This window comes from Pan paniscus, chromosome 4, assembly GCF_029289425.2.
Source record: "Pan paniscus chromosome 4, NHGRI_mPanPan1-v2.0_pri, whole genome shotgun sequence".
Classification (NCBI taxonomy): Eukaryota; Metazoa; Chordata; class Mammalia; order Primates; family Hominidae; genus Pan; species Pan paniscus.
This window is the reverse complement of record NC_073253.2, coordinates 130,909,661-130,930,431: the sequence shown is the minus strand read 5'-3', so window position 1 is coordinate 130,930,431 and position 20,771 is coordinate 130,909,661. Positions and strand designations below refer to the sequence as shown.

General features: G+C 44.5%; 1 long non-coding RNA gene across 1 annotated transcript in view; it reads right to left on the bottom strand.

The window, feature by feature from the left end:
* LOC117980384 (uncharacterized) overlaps positions 1 to 18,088 on the bottom strand; it is a 189,945-nt gene extending 171,857 nt beyond the window's left edge. Inside the window, exon 1 of the long non-coding RNA XR_008625436.2 lies at positions 17,304 to 18,088. This is a non-coding gene — a long non-coding RNA (uncharacterized LOC117980384). The remainder of the gene's footprint in view (positions 1 to 17,303) is intronic.
* Between the last annotated feature and the right edge of the window lie 2,683 nt (positions 18,089 to 20,771).

Below are 20,771 nucleotides of genomic sequence, written 5' to 3'. Positions count from 1 at the left end.
CTTAGCATTATGTCCTTCCCATTATATATATATATATATAATGGGAAATTATATTATAAATGTGTATATATATACATAAATGGGAAATTATATATATATAATGAGTATATACATATAATCAGTACTTTACATGAATTAGATCATTAAATCCTTCCAAAAACTTTATGGAGACTACAATTATAATCTTCATCTTACAGCTAAGGAAACTGAGGCCAAAGCTGTAGACATCCTGAGTCTAGGTGGCCAGGAGGTGGTGGCTCAGAAGTCACCAGAACTTGAAGGAACAGAGATAAGGCAGCCACCTATACAAACTCATGTATAGAGGGACTATTGGATCAACTTGCTAAATGGAAATCCAAGTCTAAATAAAAATGAGTGATCTGCCATAAGGCTCCTGAAACACATGCTGGGTCTCCTGAACTCCCTCCCGAGCCAAGGCCGGCCGGAGAGGGATCTTCCTCCGTGTGCAGCGTCCTCAGTGAGAATGCCACCAACACCCCTGCCTGCAGTGTGCAAATCCTTCCAGCGGGAAATTAAATTCTTTCCTATTTCCTCCCCTAGGGCCTTGGAACGTAATCCTCAGAAGCTTACTAAGGGAAAATTCTTTCTTCCTTCTATTTATAAGATTTTTTTTCAAGAATCAAAACACTTCCTAAGGCTCTTTTTCACACAAACAGAAAACTTGCAGCTATTCCCAAGTCTCTTATTAAGCATGAATTCCTGTGGCCATCTCATTGCCTGGTCATGCCCATCAATGCAATCCCTTGGCCCTACTCTCTTTACTCCTCCCTTGGCCCTGAACTTCACTGCCAGCAATTGTAGTTCAAGTTACGAGATAAAGGGAGAAGTTCCACATTCTCTCCAAACAGCACATGAGCCTACACAGGCAGAGAGCAGATTAAAGTCTCTGAGTTTTCTCTTTTGGGTATCTATGCTTTCCTGAGTGCTGGAACTATGAAGCAGCTGCTAGTAAAACATGAGCCACTGAAGAACAGACAAGCCCCAGGCAGGAAGGAAGAGGTTTCATGTGGGGTCCAATAGTCTCTGCCCTCAATTTCAATCATGAGCAGCAGAGACCAGGCTGACCTGTCTTCCCTAAAAACACTTTTCTAAGAAGGGTTATGATCACAGACTTGGCAGAACTCAGGGCACTTGGGCAACCATGTCACAGCAACTCAGAGTGAATTCGAACTCAACGCATGTGTCAGGCTTTGCTCTTAGTGGCTGAATCAATCTTATTAGAAAAAAATCCCCATTTCGTCCTCAAGGTTTTAACCACTTTCTAGTGGTGACGCCAGCTAGCAAGGCCACAGCTGAGACGCTGATGGTTGTTCGGGGGTATTTCATGCTCAGTGAATAATTATGTGAACAAAATAACACAAAGTGGTTGCCAACAGCTATTAGACCTGTGAAAAATAACAATGGAAAACTCAGTTGACTGGCTATCAAAGGGCCCTCACAGAAGGGAGGAAACCAGCTGTGGCTTCACATCTGTACACTCAAACACAATGCAAAAGAAGCGAACAACCAAAGGGAAAACTGTCCACAAGTCCTTACTCTCGGAATTATATCAACGCTCCCGTACGCCATTTAATTGGCTGAGAGTTGGTTTCATTCCAAACTGGCGTGCACCTGAGCAGTGCAGGAAGCCTTGCGGAGCCTTTGGCTATTTTAGAATGGGGACAGATGGAGCAGGAGACAGGAAAGTGGATCCCCCTTGCCTTCAAATACAAGAGATTCTCCTGGAGTTCTCTCTTCAGAGACTGCACTGCCTTCCACTGTACGTAAGCCCAGCTCAGAAGTCAACAGTGATGGCAATGGAAGGCCTTGGTGGAAAGTCCCTCCCTGCAGGTAAAATCAGTGCTAGGTGGCAGCCTCACTGTCAACTTACACTTGGGAAAGTGACCTCCTGGGCATAAGGATGAGCAGAAAAATGGTCTTCATTTCATTTCTAATCTCTGGGGAAAAGTTCCATGTGTTGTGCAAAGAGCATGGCTTTGGAACCACACAAATCTGGGTCTGACTCCTACCTCCATCATTCATTAGTTGGGTGGCCTCAGGGAGGTGACTTAACCTCTCCGAGCTTCAGTTTTCTTATCTGCTTTGCAGGGCTATGATGAAGACTAATGATAATGAATATAAAGCCTCTGGAATGATGGCAGTGATGCAGACACTTAGAGCAAATGCTGGCTATTTTCATTAATATTAGCAGGTGGCACTGCCCCAGACAGCCTAGAGACATGTGCACCTGGGGTTCATCAGATGTCACCATCAATCACAAATCTGCACTCGGATCAGAAACATTACTGCCCCAAACCCTCATGGCTTTTACCGTCTGTGTCAGACGGTAAAAGTCGGACTCCAGAATTTTAGCTGTCCTGTGTCATCTTCCACCACCTGTTCTCACAAGTCTCAGGTTCCCACCATATTAGGCTTCTCAGTCCGAATATGCCCTGCTCAGTTCTGACACTTTTGCAAAGGCTGGCCCTCCTACTGGGTTTTTTTTTCTCCCCATCCGCAACTTGCTGAAATTCCATTTGTCTTTCAAAGTCTGTCTCATGAATCATCTTCTCCAAAGAGCCTTCTCTAATCTCTTTATTTGAATAACCTCCTTGGCCCCTCCATAGCACAGTGTGTAACATCAAATGCTTATCATAAGAACTAGATTAAAGTATCTCTTTTCTCTGAGATCAGTCCTCTGGCTCTAATAAAGAGTGTGGGCTCTGGAGTTTAAACCCTGGCTCTTCCTTTTACTAGCGGCAGCCTTGGTCAAGTTACTTAGCTCTCTAAGCCTTAATCTCCTCATCTACAAAATGAGATGATAATCATAGCGCTAAACACATGGCATTGTTGGGAGGATTAAATGTGATGATGCTGGTGAAAATGTCTGCCACATATTAGTGCAGTAAATGTTGGTAGCTGCTGCTCTGAGAACTTGTGTGAGTTAATGGGGTCGCTGCTCACTAACCTGGGAGCTCCCCAAGGCCAAGAACAAGATTGTCCCACAGAAAAAACATGGTTTCTGGCATGAAGAGATGCCCATAAATGTTGGCTGAAAGGACCGGACTTTCCATTGGGAGAGTTGACTCTGCGAAGGCTGAGATGGTGTCTGTCCTGACCTCTCCGAGTGGGGCAGAGGGCAAGTCACCCCTTCATTAGCATTGCAGGAGAGCAAGGCCCATGAGAGACAGGCTAGATGGGAGATGCTCTTCTGTGCAGTGATGGGGCCATCTTGGCACCAAGAACCAATTCTTGTTCCACCCTTACTTCCAGCCCAGAGGCTCTTCCTGCAAGTGTGGCTGACTGACATTCTGAATTGGTCACCATAGAAGGGCCTAGAAACTCAGCTCAGCCTTCTCTTCACAGAGTCTTGTGTGTTTAGCCCCAAACTGAGAAGGGCTGAAAACACACAAGGACTCTGGCCTCATTCTCACTGAGGCTGCAGCTGTTCTCAGCTTTTTCCCCACCGCCCGTCAGGAAGCAACTCAAAAACATAATCAAGCAGCTGTGTCTGTAAAAAGAACCTGCTTCAGAACAATACATCGTGTCCACCAAGGATGTGTCGCAGTCCGGGTGACGGGACGGCTGACATACATGTTGGGGGCTGAGTCTATTCAGCGCACCCCAGACTGCTGACTGTTCTCTGCCCACTTCCCTTCCTGTGTGCTGGGGGTTTAGGACTTGCGTTGCTGCCGCCCTGGCTCCCACTGGCCTGGGTCCTCTCCCTCAGAGCCTATGTGTGAGATAGTCTCTCAATTTCTTTGCAGAAGCCATAAGTGATGTGCTTAGTCCTGTGGATACCATCTGAGCCTGTGCCCTTTTCTCTCTACTCTTGAGCAAGTGCCCATCAGGAGCCACATTTGAGTCAGGACCTGCCAAGAGAATTTTCATCTCATCCTCAGTTCCCCTTTTGTCTGGATCCACTCGCTATGAGTTTCTATGAGATCGTAGCCAGGTTTGACCAAACCACTCCTGCACACATGTTGTTTTGAAAGATTAGCACAGAATCCAACACAACATTTCCCTTGGATTCATCTTTCAAGCCAACAGAGAAAGAGCTATTTCCAAAAAAATAACACATTATTAACCAATGAATAAGAGCCAAGAAAACAATGTAGCCAGCATATTTATTCCAAACAGCTTGTTTAGAATGCAAATTGCAAATACATCTATTTCCACCTGGCTCTTTGGGGAACCATGCTGTAGACCTCTTTGAGCCAGCAGAGCCAAGCAAGCTACCCTAAGGGGTTTTGGTCCTGCCCACCAGGCAGGGGCTGTCCATGACAGGGCAGTCCTGGGTTCTCCCAGGTAAGAACTTGCTCCATGCCAAAGGGCTCCTTCCCAGAGCCCTGCTACCTCTCACACCTCCCACTTGAGAGCAACACTCCTTCATCCCAAGCTCTACCTTTGCCTTAAAAGCAGCCATCTGGCCCTAGTAATCAGCACCATCCAAGAAGCCTCCCTCTAAACAAAGGTAATTTCCCTGTGAGAAGAGAAAACCAAACACCACTATGACAGCCACCATCAGTAGATGTCAGAACTGGCCCCCAAGTGTGCGAAGGTCCAAACCAATTTGATTTATGAAAGCTAAACAAACTTCCCAGTAGGTTTGACATATCCATAGCATTGGAGAAAGGCCTTAATTATACTACCACTGCTCATTAAAGAGATAAGATCTTAGAAAAGACAAGCTATGTTCTGCCTTCAGAAAAATATGTAAAGCCATCTGGCTCTATATATTACACTAGTTGTCAATAGCCTGAGGCTATAGGAAATGCCCAGCATTTTCATCTTCCAGGTTCTGGGGGTGGAAGAGGAGTGACACGTCCAAGTGAGCACTCTGCGACTAGCAGCATGGTGATGATGGGGATGATGGTGATGTATTGGAGCATTCCTGTTTCCACAGAGCCCCAGAGACAGATACTGCACATGGCCTAGATGAGATGCCAAAGCATAATAAAAAAGCCAAAGAAAGAAACAGCGCTGGAGTTTATCACAGAAATGCCTCCTGTTGGGTAAGCAAGGGAATAAGATTCATATGACCCCTTTCCCAAGCCAGAAGGGACAAATTCTGCCCTACAGCTACCCAAAGAGGTCATCACTAATGCTGATTGGAGAGCATCAGTTAGTATTAATGAGAACTGACTATGTAAGCAAGAGTTCCAGTACCCTCTGGGAGCCTATTGTTGTTCTTCAAATGAGAGTCCCTTGGAGCAAATATTGATTTATACTGACTCTACACCACAGCACAAGCCCCACAAGTCCCTCTTCTCACAATCAGGACCCAGAGAAAGAGCCAACTGTGTGAAACTTAAAAGACTTTCTGCACCAAAGGACTCTCAGTCCTTGGGCCTCTCTTCTTTCCTCTCCATCCTTATTCCTTAGAGGATTTCATTCATCCAAAGGTCACAAATATCTTCTAAAATCTATTTCTACATTTATTTCTCCATGACAGGCCTCTTCCTCAAACCCTATATTTCAAATCCAACTGCCAACCTGACATTTCAGACTTAACATGTCCCAAGCCAAGCTTCTGATTAATCGTGTATGTTGACCTGCAATGATATTCATTTTATTAATTCCAGTATTTTTTTCTGTAGATTCTTCAAGATTTTCTACATACAAGATGACATTGCTTGTGAATAAAGATAGTTCTATTTCTTTCCAATTTATATGTCTTTAATTTCTTCTTGCTCCATTTCAGTGCATATGACTTCCAACGAAATGTTGAATAGAAATGATGAGTACAGACATCCTTGTCTTATTCCTGATCTTAGGGGGAAAATGTTCAGTCTTGAATGATTAAGTATGATGTTTGCTGTAGATTTTTCATAGATGCATTTTATCAAATTGAGAGAGTTCCCTTCTATTCCTAGTTTTCTGAGAATTTTGATCATGAATGGGTGTTGAATTTTTGTCAAGTGCTTTTCCTGTATTTATTAAGATGATCATATGGTTTTTCTTTTTTGTTCTTTTAATCATAGTGAGTTATGATTATTAATTTTTAAATGGTAAACCAAGCTTCTATTTCTGAGATAAATTTCAATTGGTCATAACTAGTATAATACTTTTTATATATTTCTGGGTTCAATTTCCTTATAATGTGTTAAGGATTTTTTATGTTTGTCTGTGTTCAGAGGGATATTGGTCTTTAGTTTCCTCTTGTATAATATTTTGTCAGGTATTATATCATGTGGAAGGTTTTATTCTTTTTTATTTGTTTTCAGCCAGTGACTATAATGTCCCTTGGTATGGGTTCTTTTAAATGAATCCTACTTGGGGTTTGCTGATCTTCTGAAGTTGATGTTTTCCAAAAAATTTGGGAAATTTTGAGCCAATTATTTCTTAAAGTATTTTTCTGCCCCATTCTCTCTCTTATCTTTGAAGCCCTCCAATTACCCATATGTTAGATTGCTTGCTATTTTCCCATAGGAGATGAGTCTCTGTTCAATTTTTAACTCTTTCTTTTCTCAATTCTTCAGATTGAAACATTTCCATTGTTCTCTCTTCCAATTCACTGGCCCTTTCGTCCACAGTCTGCAATCTCCTGTTAATCCAATTCAAGGAATTTTTCATTTTAGATATTGTGCTTTTCAATTTAAAATTTCCATTTGGTTTGTTTTTACAGTTTTCATCTGTTTCCCCATTAAGTCCATCTTTTCCTTTAAGTTCTTAGACATATTTATAGTAAGGTTTTTAATTCCTTGTCTGCTAATTACAACATCTGGGTTGCCTTATGGTTTTTATTTTTTCTTGACTAGCAATCACATTTTACTGCTTCTTGGTATGTCTAGTAATTTTTGTTGTATTCCTCACACTGTTCCCACTGTTTGGGAATCTGAATAATGTTCTCATCCTTTAAAAGCTATTGCTGTTTGTTCTAGAAGATACTTGTCATTGGTGGGTCCTCTTGATATCGCTGAGTTTAATTTTATTCTTTGTTAGAACAGATCTAGTTTGGGTTTTGTTTCTTTTTCCTTAGTCTCAGGGTATGAACCTTACTCTAGAGCATGGTCCTTATTCCTAATACATGACCTTTCCAAGATAATAACTGAATGTTTGAGATGCTTATTGAGTTCTCTCCATTCTGGCTTGATCATAATTCATCTTTGAGCTCTTTGAGACCTCTTATATTTATATTAAGCTCCCAGGCCCTGAGCAGCCACTCTCCGCCTATACACAAACACTGCAGCCCTCAGCCAAGAATCCAAGGACTCCTATTTAAATTTCCGAAAAATTCTTGTCCTCTACAATATCCTACCCCATTGCATGCCCAAACTCTGATTTCTGCCTCATCTGTCAATTTTGATTTGCTATATTTTATTTTTTCAAAAAAGCTGGTGATGGGTGTTCGTGGAATATAAAGCTTTCTGAACAACACATAAGAGCTGTGAGACTGAAAGTTTTCATTGTCTGGCATCTCCCTAGCTGAACTATAGCCCTTTAGGCACAAAAGTAACTTCTGATGATCTTAGAACCATTATAAAGACAAAGTTGGTAGTTAACAGCCCCAGCTGTGCCAAGTAACTGTTGCCTGAAGGAACATATTGAATGCACTTTTCATATCTGTTGGTATCTGAACATCATTTTTTGGGCCACGTATTTTTCCTATTTTAGCTTCTTGGTTAATCAGACAGCGTGGCTATGAGACTAATACTACTTAAGTTCTTTGAAAATTCAATTTAAAATGTAGTATCTAATCCATTTAGTTAGAAGAAGAAGGTGAGAGCAAAAATTTGAAAGAAATGAAAGTCATTTATATTTAAGATTGTGTTTTGTCTTGCTGGGTTTTTTTGAGAACATAATACCTTGTCATTGGCTTTCTTGACAAGATGCAGAGGAAAGGTTCATATGGTGCTTATATAGAGTTGAAACATGGTGTATCATGATTTATATAAAGACAATGATGTATGCAGATTATGGTTTTCATTAAATCTGAGGCCAATTGATCGTAAGACATTATATTTGGTACCTAAATTAAACTGTGACATGATACCTTATCAATAGCCATGTGAGACACATGAAATCAATCACACCATTATTGCTTCAAAATTTCTTTCATCCTATCCCTGGGGATTTCGTATTTCTCTTTCCTTTAGTAGCATGACTTAAGTGATACACAATCTACTGCACACAACTCAGAAACAAAATGAGCACAGTTTTATCTACTTGTGGCTAACTTATTTGTTTAGGTCTTGTAAAGCCTTGTTACTCAAACTGTGTTCTGGACCAGAAGCATTGATATCACCAGGGTGTTGGCTACAAATGAAGAACTGCTGCCTCCCCTCCCCCCACCTACCAAATATTTTTAACAATATTCCCAGGTGATTTGATTTGTTGGCACATTAAAGTGTAAGCCATATTTTCACACAGTATTTGGTGTTCTGCAAGAAAATACAGAATTTTGGTTATTTCTCCAGTGACAAATATTAATATTTGTTTCACTAATATCAGTTTTACATCTACTCTTTTTTTGTTTTATTTCAATACCAAAGCATAGTATAATTTATTTTAAAACATTACAAATTTCAATTAAACTTAACATATGTAGAATCAAAATGCATACAGCTTCAAAACACAATTGCAGCGAATACGTTAATAGCTAAGACCAGGTCTTCACATGCATAGATGATGACAACTATGTCACAACTGTTCCCTGGCTGACAGTAACTGCACAATGCCCTTAATTTTATAGATGTTAAAATGTGGAAAATAAGGAGAAAAGTATATCTTAAAATTGGTGAAATAGAATAAGTGATGAAAAATATACTCATTCTTGATCTAGATTTGGGCTTTTCTGATGCCAGGAATCAAAGTACTTGAGCTACAACAACAACAACAACAAATACAGCCCAAACATCCAGTACAGGCCTTGTCTATGTGGCCTGCCTAGTCAGTAGAGTCTCCAATTAGTTTCCCGAAAAATGACAGGAGGCTGAGGATGCCACCTTAATAAAGAACAGGGGTTGAGCCCCCTAACCCACCTTGTAACCAGTCAAAGTCTCTGCTACTTGTGAAAGGGATTTTCTGTGCTTTGCTATCTACCAGAGTTTTCAGCACTCTTGCATTTCTCTCCCGTTGGAAAAACACATTGGCCAAAGAAGACCTACTGGGTTAAATAAAATTGCTGTACTCCTCATCTTGATCTTTAGCATGAAAACACTAAGGAGTTAGGGGCCATGAATAAATGAACCCCGCAACAATCTTTCATCCAGTTTTCCCTGATTGCCTTCAGAGACTGAAGCTCTTGAAGTTGGTAACATCTTTCTCTTTTTTGTGTTCCTTCATGCTTGCTCGAACTTTCCTTTCCAAGAAGTGGGAGGCATGGGGGTCGGGGGGAAGAAGAAGAGGAGAGAGAAAGAGAATTAATTAATTAGTTGATTTAATCTGGAAATCCTGGGAATTCTGCAGCAGCCACCTCTTTACGAAGATTTCCTCCTCTGGTTCAACTCCAGCAGGAAGGTATGGTTTCACTGTGTAGGTTGTTTCACCATTTTCAGAACCAGCATGTGATAGAAATTTTACTTGTTGGTGATTTGTGTTGACCACATTGGTGATAAATTATAAACTCTGAAGGTCAGAGACAGGGTCAGTTTAACTCACTGTGCATATAAACTCCAAATCTAAATGGCTATTAAACAAATGCCATTTACTGCTGTGAGTAGCTGTGTTTGTTCACAGCAGCTGGCTTTTAAAGGTCATCTTTTATATTTCCACCCTACTCGTAACGGATACCCACTCTTCCTCTCTATCCCTCTGCACCAAGGCAGCATAGAAGTTGGGGAGTTCTTCCTGAGTCCCGTGGGAAGCAGACCCCACTTCAGCAGAGATGCAGAACGTGGCCTGGCTTGGCTATCAATAGCCCACATGTTTTCTGGCGTGTGAATATAATGTTACTCAACCTCGAGGTAATGGAAGTTGAAAATTGGCACCAGAGTCCAATATCTAAAGACTTTGGCTACTGTGCATGCAGTTGCTACAGATGATGTTTCTAATACAAGAACTATGGGCTTATTCCATTCCACATGCTGAGCTATTGATCAGGCCTAATGATGGTGCTGTTAAATCCCCTGCCTGTCACTGCAACGTGAGCAGATTCCTGCAGCCATATGTGTGACAGAAGCTACCCAGAGCTTCATGGGGAAGGTGTTCTCTGCTCTTAGAAGTCAGACACAGAAACTGGTCCCTTCCCATAGCAGGGACACCAAAGATAGCAAACCACAAACATTGTAGCAATTTACATATGACTACCATTGAGGCTTAAAATTTCACATCCTCTTCTTTGACCATCCAGTCAGAAGTGACCTTTCTACAACTGGAGACCTCCAAGCACATTCTCTGCCCCTCTCTCATGGAACAAAATACTTGAGAGTCTTGGCTGACTTGTCTCTCGCTCATTAAACAGTGAGCCACCAAGAGCTGAGACCATGCCTCACCCACTGTTTCCCCACAGTGTCCAGCACACGGCCTGCACAAAGTAGATGCTTTATTGTGATTGTCGAATGAAATTAACTGGAAATGTAATGAGCTAGATCTGGAGTAACCTATATGTGGGCAATCTCGGGGTCAGTACAAGATTATTATCCAAGACCAGTACATAATCATTACTCTTTTTTCATGAGAATCATTCACCTCTAATCTTAACTCCCTTCTTCTTTAAATATCTGTAGAAATAGGAACCAGAAATGGGAATGGGGAGTCGGGGGACTACTCATTAATAGGAAAGAATGACAGACTCTGGCTGGGTATAATTTTCTGACATTTGCTTAGGTCCTCAAAAAGGTCCTCAAAAAGGTATCAAATCTGACAGACCTCAGACAGAAGGAACGATGACTGGAATGGGCTGTACCAAGAGGTAGTGGGTTTCCTGTCACTTAGCGGTATCCCATTAAAGCAGTGGTATGCAGGATCTGGCTCATACTTTCTCGTGAGAGCTAGCTGTCAGTATCTCTTCCCAATTCTGCGTTCATGGATGTTTTGTTGGTAAATTGAAACCAGCCATGGTGGGACTATTTATACCATGGAAACTGACAACCGCAAATCAAGACTGTTTTACTTTCTCCAGAGAGCCACTTGTTAAACATTTACCAGCATACCACTGATTCATTCAAGGCTAAATGACCAGTATTAAGAAAATCTGTAGATGAAATCCTGCACTAAAGCATTGGCTGGTAAGATAACCTCTAAGGCTCCTCTAGCGCCAAGGTTTCAAAACATCTCTTATCCCAGCTGGAGACAGAGGTCCCATGCCTGGGATTGTTGCTGTTGTTGGTGTTATCATTACCAGCTTCCCAGGTCTGTCCACTCTACCTGTTTAATTATGGACTTAGCAGAGGTCTGAATCCAACACTACCATTACAACCAGACCCCAGCTCAATAAACGCAGTTTCAGCATCTGGCAAGCAATCCCTCTCAGAGCCCTGAGTTGGCAGATGTCTTGAGATGATTTCCTGATCTGTGGCATGAGAATGTTCCACCAGCCCCACTGTAGTTGTGGAATAGCCCTGGATTCCACACGCTGGTACACCCACAGAGGCCAGAGGGCAGAGTCACAATCACTAGAGTTTCCCTGCAGACAGAGGACACCTTCAGAGGCCAGCCCCAGGAATCCTGTTCCCATGTGGAACAGAGACACGGGGGGCCACCGGGAAGAAGGACGGGTATGTGGAGTCAGAGGAGACACAGATGGAGGCAATTAGCCATTGTCATAAAACAAAGCTGCAGCAACAGCAGTACTCGCTGCCTGGGTGACACTTGTCTTCCTCCCATGAATAAGGAATTCATCTGGCTCCAGAGTTCTTGGTCTTTAGAGCCCCATCTGCCCTGGAGAGATGACTCTCCCCGATGTGGCTATGGCTACTTGGTTTCTTCTTAACACGGTGGCACAGCGCAGGCCTGGCATGCAGCAGATTCTTAAAAAGTATTTGCCTAGTGAGCAAACAAATGAGGAAGCCATTGTAGCTCTGTCTTGGGACTCCCAGACTTCATCCCCTTTTGAGGGTCCAAACAAGCTCCTCTCCTCCAGAAGGCCTTTCTAAACACAGGTGTCAACTATGTCATCCACCCAGGACAACACTGAACCCCAAATCACTGCTTTCCCTTCTCAAAAGTCTTCCAATGCAAGTCAGTCTTTTATGACCTTCTCTTTGGGTTTGTCTTGTTTCCCTAGGGAAATCATGAGCTCCTGGAAGGTAGGGCCCAAGCCTTCTCTTTCTCTAGTGTCCTTCCATGGTGTTGAGCTCAACATAAGCTGGACATATCTTAGGAGTCCCATGGCCCCATGATGATTGGCCATTGGCCAGGACTTCCACTCCCTGGGTCACAGCTGAGCTCTAGAAGGTATTTCGCCCTTCCCTCCTGAATGGCTTGTCCTAGATGATTTTGGAAGAGATGCCTGTTATTTGCATTTGGTACACTGGGTTGCAGGATGGACCCCGTGCCAGCATTGTCTCCTTGGCCGTTAACAGAAGTGTCCACCACATCCCTCTTGAGGAGGCAGCATAGCCCACAGGCCAAGCACACACAGCACCCCCACACCACCTAGGCAAGGCTAGAATTGGCCCTGCCTTCTTACCTTGTTTTTGGAGAGCAAATAGGACTGGTGAGAGATAGAGCCATGGGCAAGGTACCCCCACAGCACAGCAACAGAAGTAGAAGAATGCACTTGGCCTTGCCCAATTCTAATTTAGTCTCTGAAAATAGCTCCAGCTCTGGGAGAAATGCATCTACCCTCCCTGATACTGAGAGAATTCAGAAGTTATGTGAGGAATATGTTAGCCATTTGCCAATATAAGATTTAAATTAAGTTAAAAAAAATTTAAAGATCACAATATTTATGCAGATTTTAAAATTGAGCAAACAAGATATTTGCCACATCACTGATGCAAGAAGAGGAAAGGAAAATCAGCCTCCCTCTCCATTAGATTAAAAATCTAAATCCAGAAGAATTAGTTTTCATTGCCAGTTCTCAACTTGGTACCATGAGAGTGGACTTGTTTTGTTCAAATGAGACACTATTAGATCATCCTCACATCTACATGTCTACCTCAGTCTGCTTGGGCTGCCACAAGAAAGCGTGTGGCTTAAACAACAGAAATGTATTTTCTCATAGTTATGGAGCCTTGAAATCCAAAATCAAGAGACAGCATGGTTCTGGAGGGGGCTCTCTTCCTGGCTTGCAGGTGGCTGCCTTCTTGCTGTGCGCTCACATGGCCTTTCCTAGCATGTGCACTGAAAGTCAGGGGAGAGGGAGATCTTCCTCTTTTTATAAGACCACCAACCCTATTGAATTAGGACGCCACCCTTATGACCTCAGTTACCTTAGTTACCTCCTGAAAGCCCTATCTCCAAATACAGTTACATTTGGGATTAGAGCTTCAACATATGAGTGGGGCAGGGGGACACAATTCAGTCCCTAGCAATGTCTGTGATGAGTTTCACTATGCCTCAAGCACACAGTTCTTCCAGCCCAGGCACCTTTCTCATGGGCATTGTGTCTGTGAATAAACTGTACAGCCCACTTTCTTTCAAGAAACCTATAAAAATAATATCCATCCACAGTCTGTCATCTTCCCCTTGTACAGATTAGCTGCCCTCCCCCACTTGAAATCACTATTAAACTACAGAGATAATTGCCCGTCTTAGGGCTGCAGTCCTCCCACATAACCTGAAGCCATTGCCATTTGTCACAACAGATCATTTCTTGAACTCTGACAGCCAGCCTTGGAAGCAGGAAACATGCTCGTTTTCCTCACCCTGCCGGAGCTTCAGAAAGAACTCAGCTCAAAATAGACGCTATTGAAGCAGGAGACACATGAGGAGGTACACAGCCTATCAATACCTCAACACCGGCCTCTCCTCGCCCTCCAATCCTATTGACTGCATGAGAGCCACTGCTGAAGGCTTTGTAATCCAAAACCATTAAGTATTCATGGGGCTGGCAACCACAAATAGAAAATGAATTGGATTGCTCCCTTTCGAATTAGTATAATGACATTATCTGGGAAATGATGATTTAAAAAATAGTTCAAAACATGGGTTTGAATGTTCTTCCTACTGTTCTGCCCAGGCTCCTCTCTGTTTTTTACAATAGAGAAGAGCCCTCCTGGTGCTGTGGAGACATTCCCAAGAATGAGAGAGGCCAGAATCAACCTTGACTTTGTACACCCATTCTGTTTTCTGGCCAGAAACTAGACTTCTCCTTCCTCTGTACTTCATAATCAATCCCTGAGCATGCTAAAGTTTACCTCCTAGGTATTTCTTGACTGTGCCTCTCTTTGGCATTCCATCTAACCCTTCTTGAGTCCAGGCTACCACTCCTTCTCCCACCTGGGTAAACATATCTGCCTCCTAATAGGTCGCTGTGCCTCCAGGTTCCCTTCTCTAATCCATCCTCCACATGGAAGCCTGAGTCAGTCTTCTAAGACAGCAAACTTCCTTGCCGCTTTCCTGCATGAAACCTTTTAGTGGCTCCCCATGGCCCTCAAGACAAAGCCTACGCACTGTAGTACAGAAGACAAAACCTTCTATGACCCAGTCATCTTGCTAACTCATGATGTCACCATGGATCGGGCCTCCAAAGGATGCTGCAAAAGACAATAAGGCCACATGCGTTGTCACACTGAAGTTAGCCTTACACACCTCTTTCATCCTCATCCTCAGGAGGCCAAGAACCACATAGGTAGAGGGGCTCTGAAGAAAAACAACATGGAGGCACTTGTGGGCTGACATCGTCTCAAAGACCTCCCCCTCCCCTGGGTTGGACTTCAAAAGCAGTCCTCTGCTTAACAGTGTTTTAGATAAAGAGCAAAAATATTCCACAGGAAGTTACACCCATTTAAATTTATACTAAAGATGGGATTGAGAAACTCTTTAAATCATGTGGCAGTCCTCCGTATAGGGATAAATTGCAAAGCAACGTCTTAGAACAACATTTTAAATGAATCATCCTCAAAACAAATTCTCCCCTCTGGGGTAGCCCTGTTCCACTCTTCTGCGATTACAGTTGTCATTTTGCACAACATGAGAATGACTTTGACAGTTATGCTTATCTGGGGAGAGGAAAGGGGACAAGTTGAGCAGGACAGATTAGTTCTGGAAAATTAGGCATTTGTTGGGTCACCCTGGAGCTTTCAGCTTTGAATTTGGCCTCCCAGAGCATTAAGTAGGCCTGAAACCTTTCTAAAATGAGAACTATTATAGTGCCAGTTGCACAGAGCAATTCTTGAGCTGCCAAACAGATGGGAGCCCTGTGAAGATAAAAGGCTGCCAATATCCCAAAGGCACAAGCCATGGCTCCGCCTCCATATCTTGGACACAAAAGTTAGAGCATAACCTGCGCACTCTGAGCCCACTTCCCAGGAAACACATCAGTCCATTAAAGGAATCCCACCATGAGGAATGCAGAGCCAATCAATACTTTGAATGAAGAAGCCCCTCTTACAGACTATTTCCTTTTCTCATTTTCCATTCTCTATTCTCCTAACCAAACCATGTCCAAAATGCTACCTGGAGAACCCCACGCTCAGCCCAGCTGACCTTTGATCATCATAAAGCTAGCCACAAAACTGTCTATTTCTCCAAAGGAAAAATGTACATGCATCTAACTCGAGGCTTTCTGCTGGAAGTTCAGGGTCGATGCAGGAAGACAAGGACTCAAAGGCTTTGGCATATTCCATGTCTTCTATCTGGTCCAACAGTGTAGAGATGATGCTGCCAGCTTCAAACAAGGCCCAGGTCCAGGAGCGTTATTGTTAAGTACCTGGGATGTGCTCATTAGAATACTGCTCAGCCTAAGGCCAGGCGCGGTGGCTCATGCCTGTAATCCCAGACCTTTGGGAGGCCAAGGCAGGCAGATCACTTGAGGTCACAAGTTCAAGACCAGCCTGGCCAACATGGTGAAACCCCATCTCTGCTAATAATACAAAAATTAGCCAGGCTTGGTGGCAGGCACCTGTAATCCCAGCTACTCAGGAGACTGAGGCAGAAGAATCACTTGAACCTGGGAGGCAAATGTTGCAGTGAGCCAAGATCACTCCACTGCACTCCAGCCTGGGAGACAGAGCATGACTCTCTCAAAAAAAAAAAAAAAAGGTGCCCAGCCTAACCATCTTCCCCTGCTTTCATCTCTTGTCCTTCCACCCTGACCACCAGAAGAAAGAGGAATGTTTAGTTTCTAAATTTCCATCCATTGGCTTTATCCTGAAGTCCCCATCCCTGGATGCTCAAGTCAAGGATCTGCCTATTTTTGCTGGAGTATTGGTTTCCTCATCCCCATGAGAATGAGCTTAGCTATGGCAGTTTTCTCCAAACTACCCTCATGGGGCTGAGTGTTCAAGTCTCAAAGCTAAGGAAAAGATTTTTCTTAGAAAGAGCAGCAGAAGAAACATTTCAAGGAGGCCTCCTGGGATTACAGCAGAGGCAGGAGGAAGCCAGCCAAGCCCATGCGTCTAAGGGAGTTTGCTGAGCCCAGGGGTACCCTCCAGTCCAGACAGGCTCCACATCAGCAGAAAGGTGACTATGGCCTGCCTCCCCAGAACTCTCAGTGACCTCCCATATTCTAGCTGAGCCATTCATTCCTTGGCATATGCATGATCCCTTCCTAAGCTGTGGGTAAGAACAAATCCTCCTGGTGGAGGTGAAGAGGATCATCCACTGGGTTCCCAGCAGGTGCACACGGATGGACTGATCAGATCATGAGTCTCTGGGGTCTTGTGGCAGGTACCTGTGGCAGTCACTGCTGGTGCCTTGCCCATTTCTCCTCCTCATTCTCATGTCATGCCTGTGACTTCCAACTACTTTCGGCAAGTTCTTGATAGTTTCTGCCCTAGGGTTTTCTCTGGCCAATGGGCCCACTCAGCCCATGTGCAGAGCAGGCCAGAAGTGCTGGAGAGTTAACACGCCCTACCACTGAGAGCAACCCTCCACCCATGATGGATGGGGAATTGAAGGATCAATGCCCCAGCTCCCTTGCTCCTTGGTTGTGATAACAGATCACATTTCACACAGTCTTCCAGAGCTGTTGAGCCTGATGCATCCTCAGGTGTCCACAGAGTCAGCCTGCTGGCTAACACACCTTTTATCGGCTTCTTTCTCTTCCATCTCTTACTTCCTCACTCCACATTCCACCCCCACCTCCCAGGGTCTCTTGGGATTAGAGGCCAAGTCTATGTGGTTCCAAAGCCCAAGATCGTTTATAACACCAGGTTGACAACCACCCCCAACCCCTGTGTACCCAACTGCCTCTCAGAGGGAGCCAGCAAAGTGAGGTACTGTGGGGTCCTGTGCTCAGGGCCCACACTGACCTGTGAGACCACAACTTAGCCACAGGTGCTGCATTCCTGGCATTCCATGCCTGTTTTCTGCATTCAGATCCCAACCCAGGTGTTTGGCTGTACATCCAACGTCCAGCAGGGTTTTTTTCCTCCTTTCTTTCTTTAAGCTGGGCTGCTAAAAAAGAAAAAGAAAAAAGAAAAAGGCTATAATGGTGGAGATTCTGGCACTGGATGACACTTCAGGGCCATTCTAGCCCTGAATTTCTGTGAAATGATCCACAGCAGCCCAAGGCAAAATTGGATCTATAATGAAATTTCTCCCCCTTAAAAAGTCACAGTTTAATGGCTGTTCTAATTGCTGGGGAATTTATGAAAAGGGACTGTAGCCTAATTCTGGAAATTAACCTAGCACCAGCTGCAGCTTCCTGGCCCCAGTGCTGTGGACATATATCCTTGTCTTCACACATATGCTCATCTGGACATGGGGTGGCCTCAGGGGCCTGAGACATGCAAGATGAAATCCCACAAATCTCCATTATTAAATCCATGATGTATTTCAAATCCCGCCCTCCATCTTGGTAATGACACCTCTGACATCCCTCCAAAATAGGAGGGAGGGAGGACAGATGGGAATGAAAGAGGGAGAGAGGCTCCTCTTGTATTTGTCCTATATCTACCATCTCTGTTCTGCCATATTCCTGGGTGTGGTGAAGGCGTTTCCATCCTCTAAGACAGGTCTCCTCATGCAGAGACAGAGACTGCTGAAGACACTGCCATCCATTGACTGATGTAAATCTGCCCAACGTCACCTCCCTTTGGACCCACATCCTCAGGCTGCCTTACACTAATCCAGATCTACTGGGATGATCTCTCCAGAAGACCTCTGGAACCCAAACTTGATGTCACCCCTCTTCTGTTCTTCTCTCCTCCAACAACTTACCTTTTCCCTTCGCCATGAGCAGATATATGGAAAGCCCCCTAAATCCCAAGCAGAGTCCATCAGAGGATAACCCAGCCTTAGACAGGGACCTTCAAGATATTCTGCATTTGCCTAAAACCTCCGAGGGATTCTCCCCAGGTTCCTCGGGGTGTAAATTGACCCCCTTCTGTAGTTGTAGCACCTCCACGAAAAGGTTTTTGGAGTCTTTACTAAGGCATAGATGGGCAATTGGGAAATTTGCAGTTATTCAGAGAAATTGGGAGTCTTAGACTCCACATCTAATCCCAGAATGTCTTTTATGAGTATCACCCCTACAAGCACCTCCCCAGATTCTACCCATCCTTCAAACCCAGCCAAATGTCACCTTCTCTAGAAGAGAAGCCAAATTCCTTGTGTCAAAGGAGGCTTCCCTCTCCAACTTCCCTGAGCCACCCTCCTCAGGCGGTGCCTCACATCACCCTCACCTGTGTGCATGCCTCAGCATTCTCAGTGTGCAGGGGGTCATGGTGGGCAGGGCCTGTATCCTTCATCTCAGACCCCAGTCCCCACCCCCAACCGTGCATAGAGTCTTTTTGCTGAGAAGAGTTGCTCCACAAATGTTAAAGGAGGGAGGTGGGTAAAGAAATAACTTTCAGGTCCCACCATGACAGGAGTGACCATGGGAGGGCATTCAATGATGCCCTCCTCTCCTAACATGAACACTAAAATACACTGTATATGCACAATGTAGTAATAATAGGACTGGGTGACTATACCACCAGTGGCTCACTGCAGCAAATGCTGACTCCTCAGCAAAATGGAGATGGGAGAGAAATAAAGGAGGAGAGATGAGGAAGAGGGAAGGAGAGTCCTTGTACCAGTCAGGGTCCAGTCAAAAAACCATGAAGTACTTTAATGAAGGGTTTTAAGATAAGAAACAAGTTCCAGAGTATTGGAAGAGCAGAAAGACCACACGGGGAAAGAGGGGGCAACCCAGAGCTTAGCACTAGCAGGAATCCGCCACCACTTCTAGGCTCGAAGGTCAAAGGAAAGAGGTAGCATTACTAGAGCCCAGGAGTCAGAATCATAGTCATGACCTGGGCCCACAGATTGAGAGAGAGGGGCTGGCCATGGATAATGGAACCACAGTGGGGATGCAGCCATTGTCCTAGACACTGCCCCAAACAGACATGAGGAGAAATACCCTGCTTCTTCCTTCCTCCCACCCTCCAGTCTCCCATTGGTGCCTCCTATTGGCCCAACATAGACAGAAATCAGAGGCAAGGGGGCCTGAGAAATGTTAGCTCGAGCAGTCAGCCACCCCATGGGGCAGAGAGAGCAGGGCCTGACATGGATCTGAGCAGCAGCAGTCCAAGGACCAATACTCTTCTTTCATTTCTCCCACAATAAGCACCTCCCTCCCTCTGCGTGATCCTGGGCTTTCCTTTTTTCACAGATGGGCTCCTTTCTCCCCAGGCTCCCACCTCCTATGCCGAGCCAGGCCATAAGTGGGGCTACTTCTATGGGTCTGTTGCAAGAAGGCAACCAGCAGGCCAAGGTGGGTGGCTGGCTGGACCCTGGATGGTCAGTCACTGATCAAGCAGCATCGGAAGGTCTGGCCTGGACAATCTGGGACTGAGGGCAGTGCAGGCAAAAATCACCCAAACTTGGCAATATGTCCAGGGGAATTTGGAACTCCCAGCTCTCACACCCCACCCCCTACATTCCAATGGGCCCATAAAGCCAGCTCTCTCAGGATGATATAGTTGACCTGAACTTTCAGAACTTGCTAGGATGCATAGATTGGGGCATTACCCTCTAATTCATTCTGAAGAGAAGCACCGAAGTGGTTTGTCCACATTAAAGAGGAATTAGGAAGCCTGCTTTGCAGAAACATACATGTATGCAAGCACACACACACACAGACACACACTTATGCACACACATATATGCTGGAATTCTCTGGATATTTCCCCAAAGTTCTCCTTAAAATGGATTCTTCTTTTTCCCTGGATAAGCCAAGGCTTTGGCTTGAGGGCTCAATGTTCTAACATTAAAAAGCCTCTGTTCACCAGAAACACACATTAAAACCTGGGAGCCAGTAATGCTGGAAACAACTGACTCTGACATTTAAGCAGAGGTCACGCACCCATGGATGTTTATAGAAAAAAATGGAAGAAATCCCACTTTGCAGAAAAACGCTGGGTGTGGAAAAACATTGTTTATACTTGAGCATCTGCCTCAGGAATTTGTCACTTTAAATAAGCTCATTGCCACCCACCTTGTCCAAACTTTCATCAGAGAATGGAAAAGGGGAGTGAAGGCAGGCAGGACTGACCATGCAGACTCAGGCCCTTGGCGTCCCAGCCTCGCCATGCTGAGTTGGCCTACCCTGACCCCTGTCCTACCCCATTGCCCTGAGGTTTATTTCATCAGGTTTAGCCTGGGTTTTAGGGCCTGCTGTTGACTTTTGGAGAGCACAGCGGGTGCCCAAACACAGGAGATGGGGCAGTGGTGGCCACTTAGCTCATCTAGAGGAAGTCATTCTTGGGGTCTGGAGATACCTACAGGAGAGATTT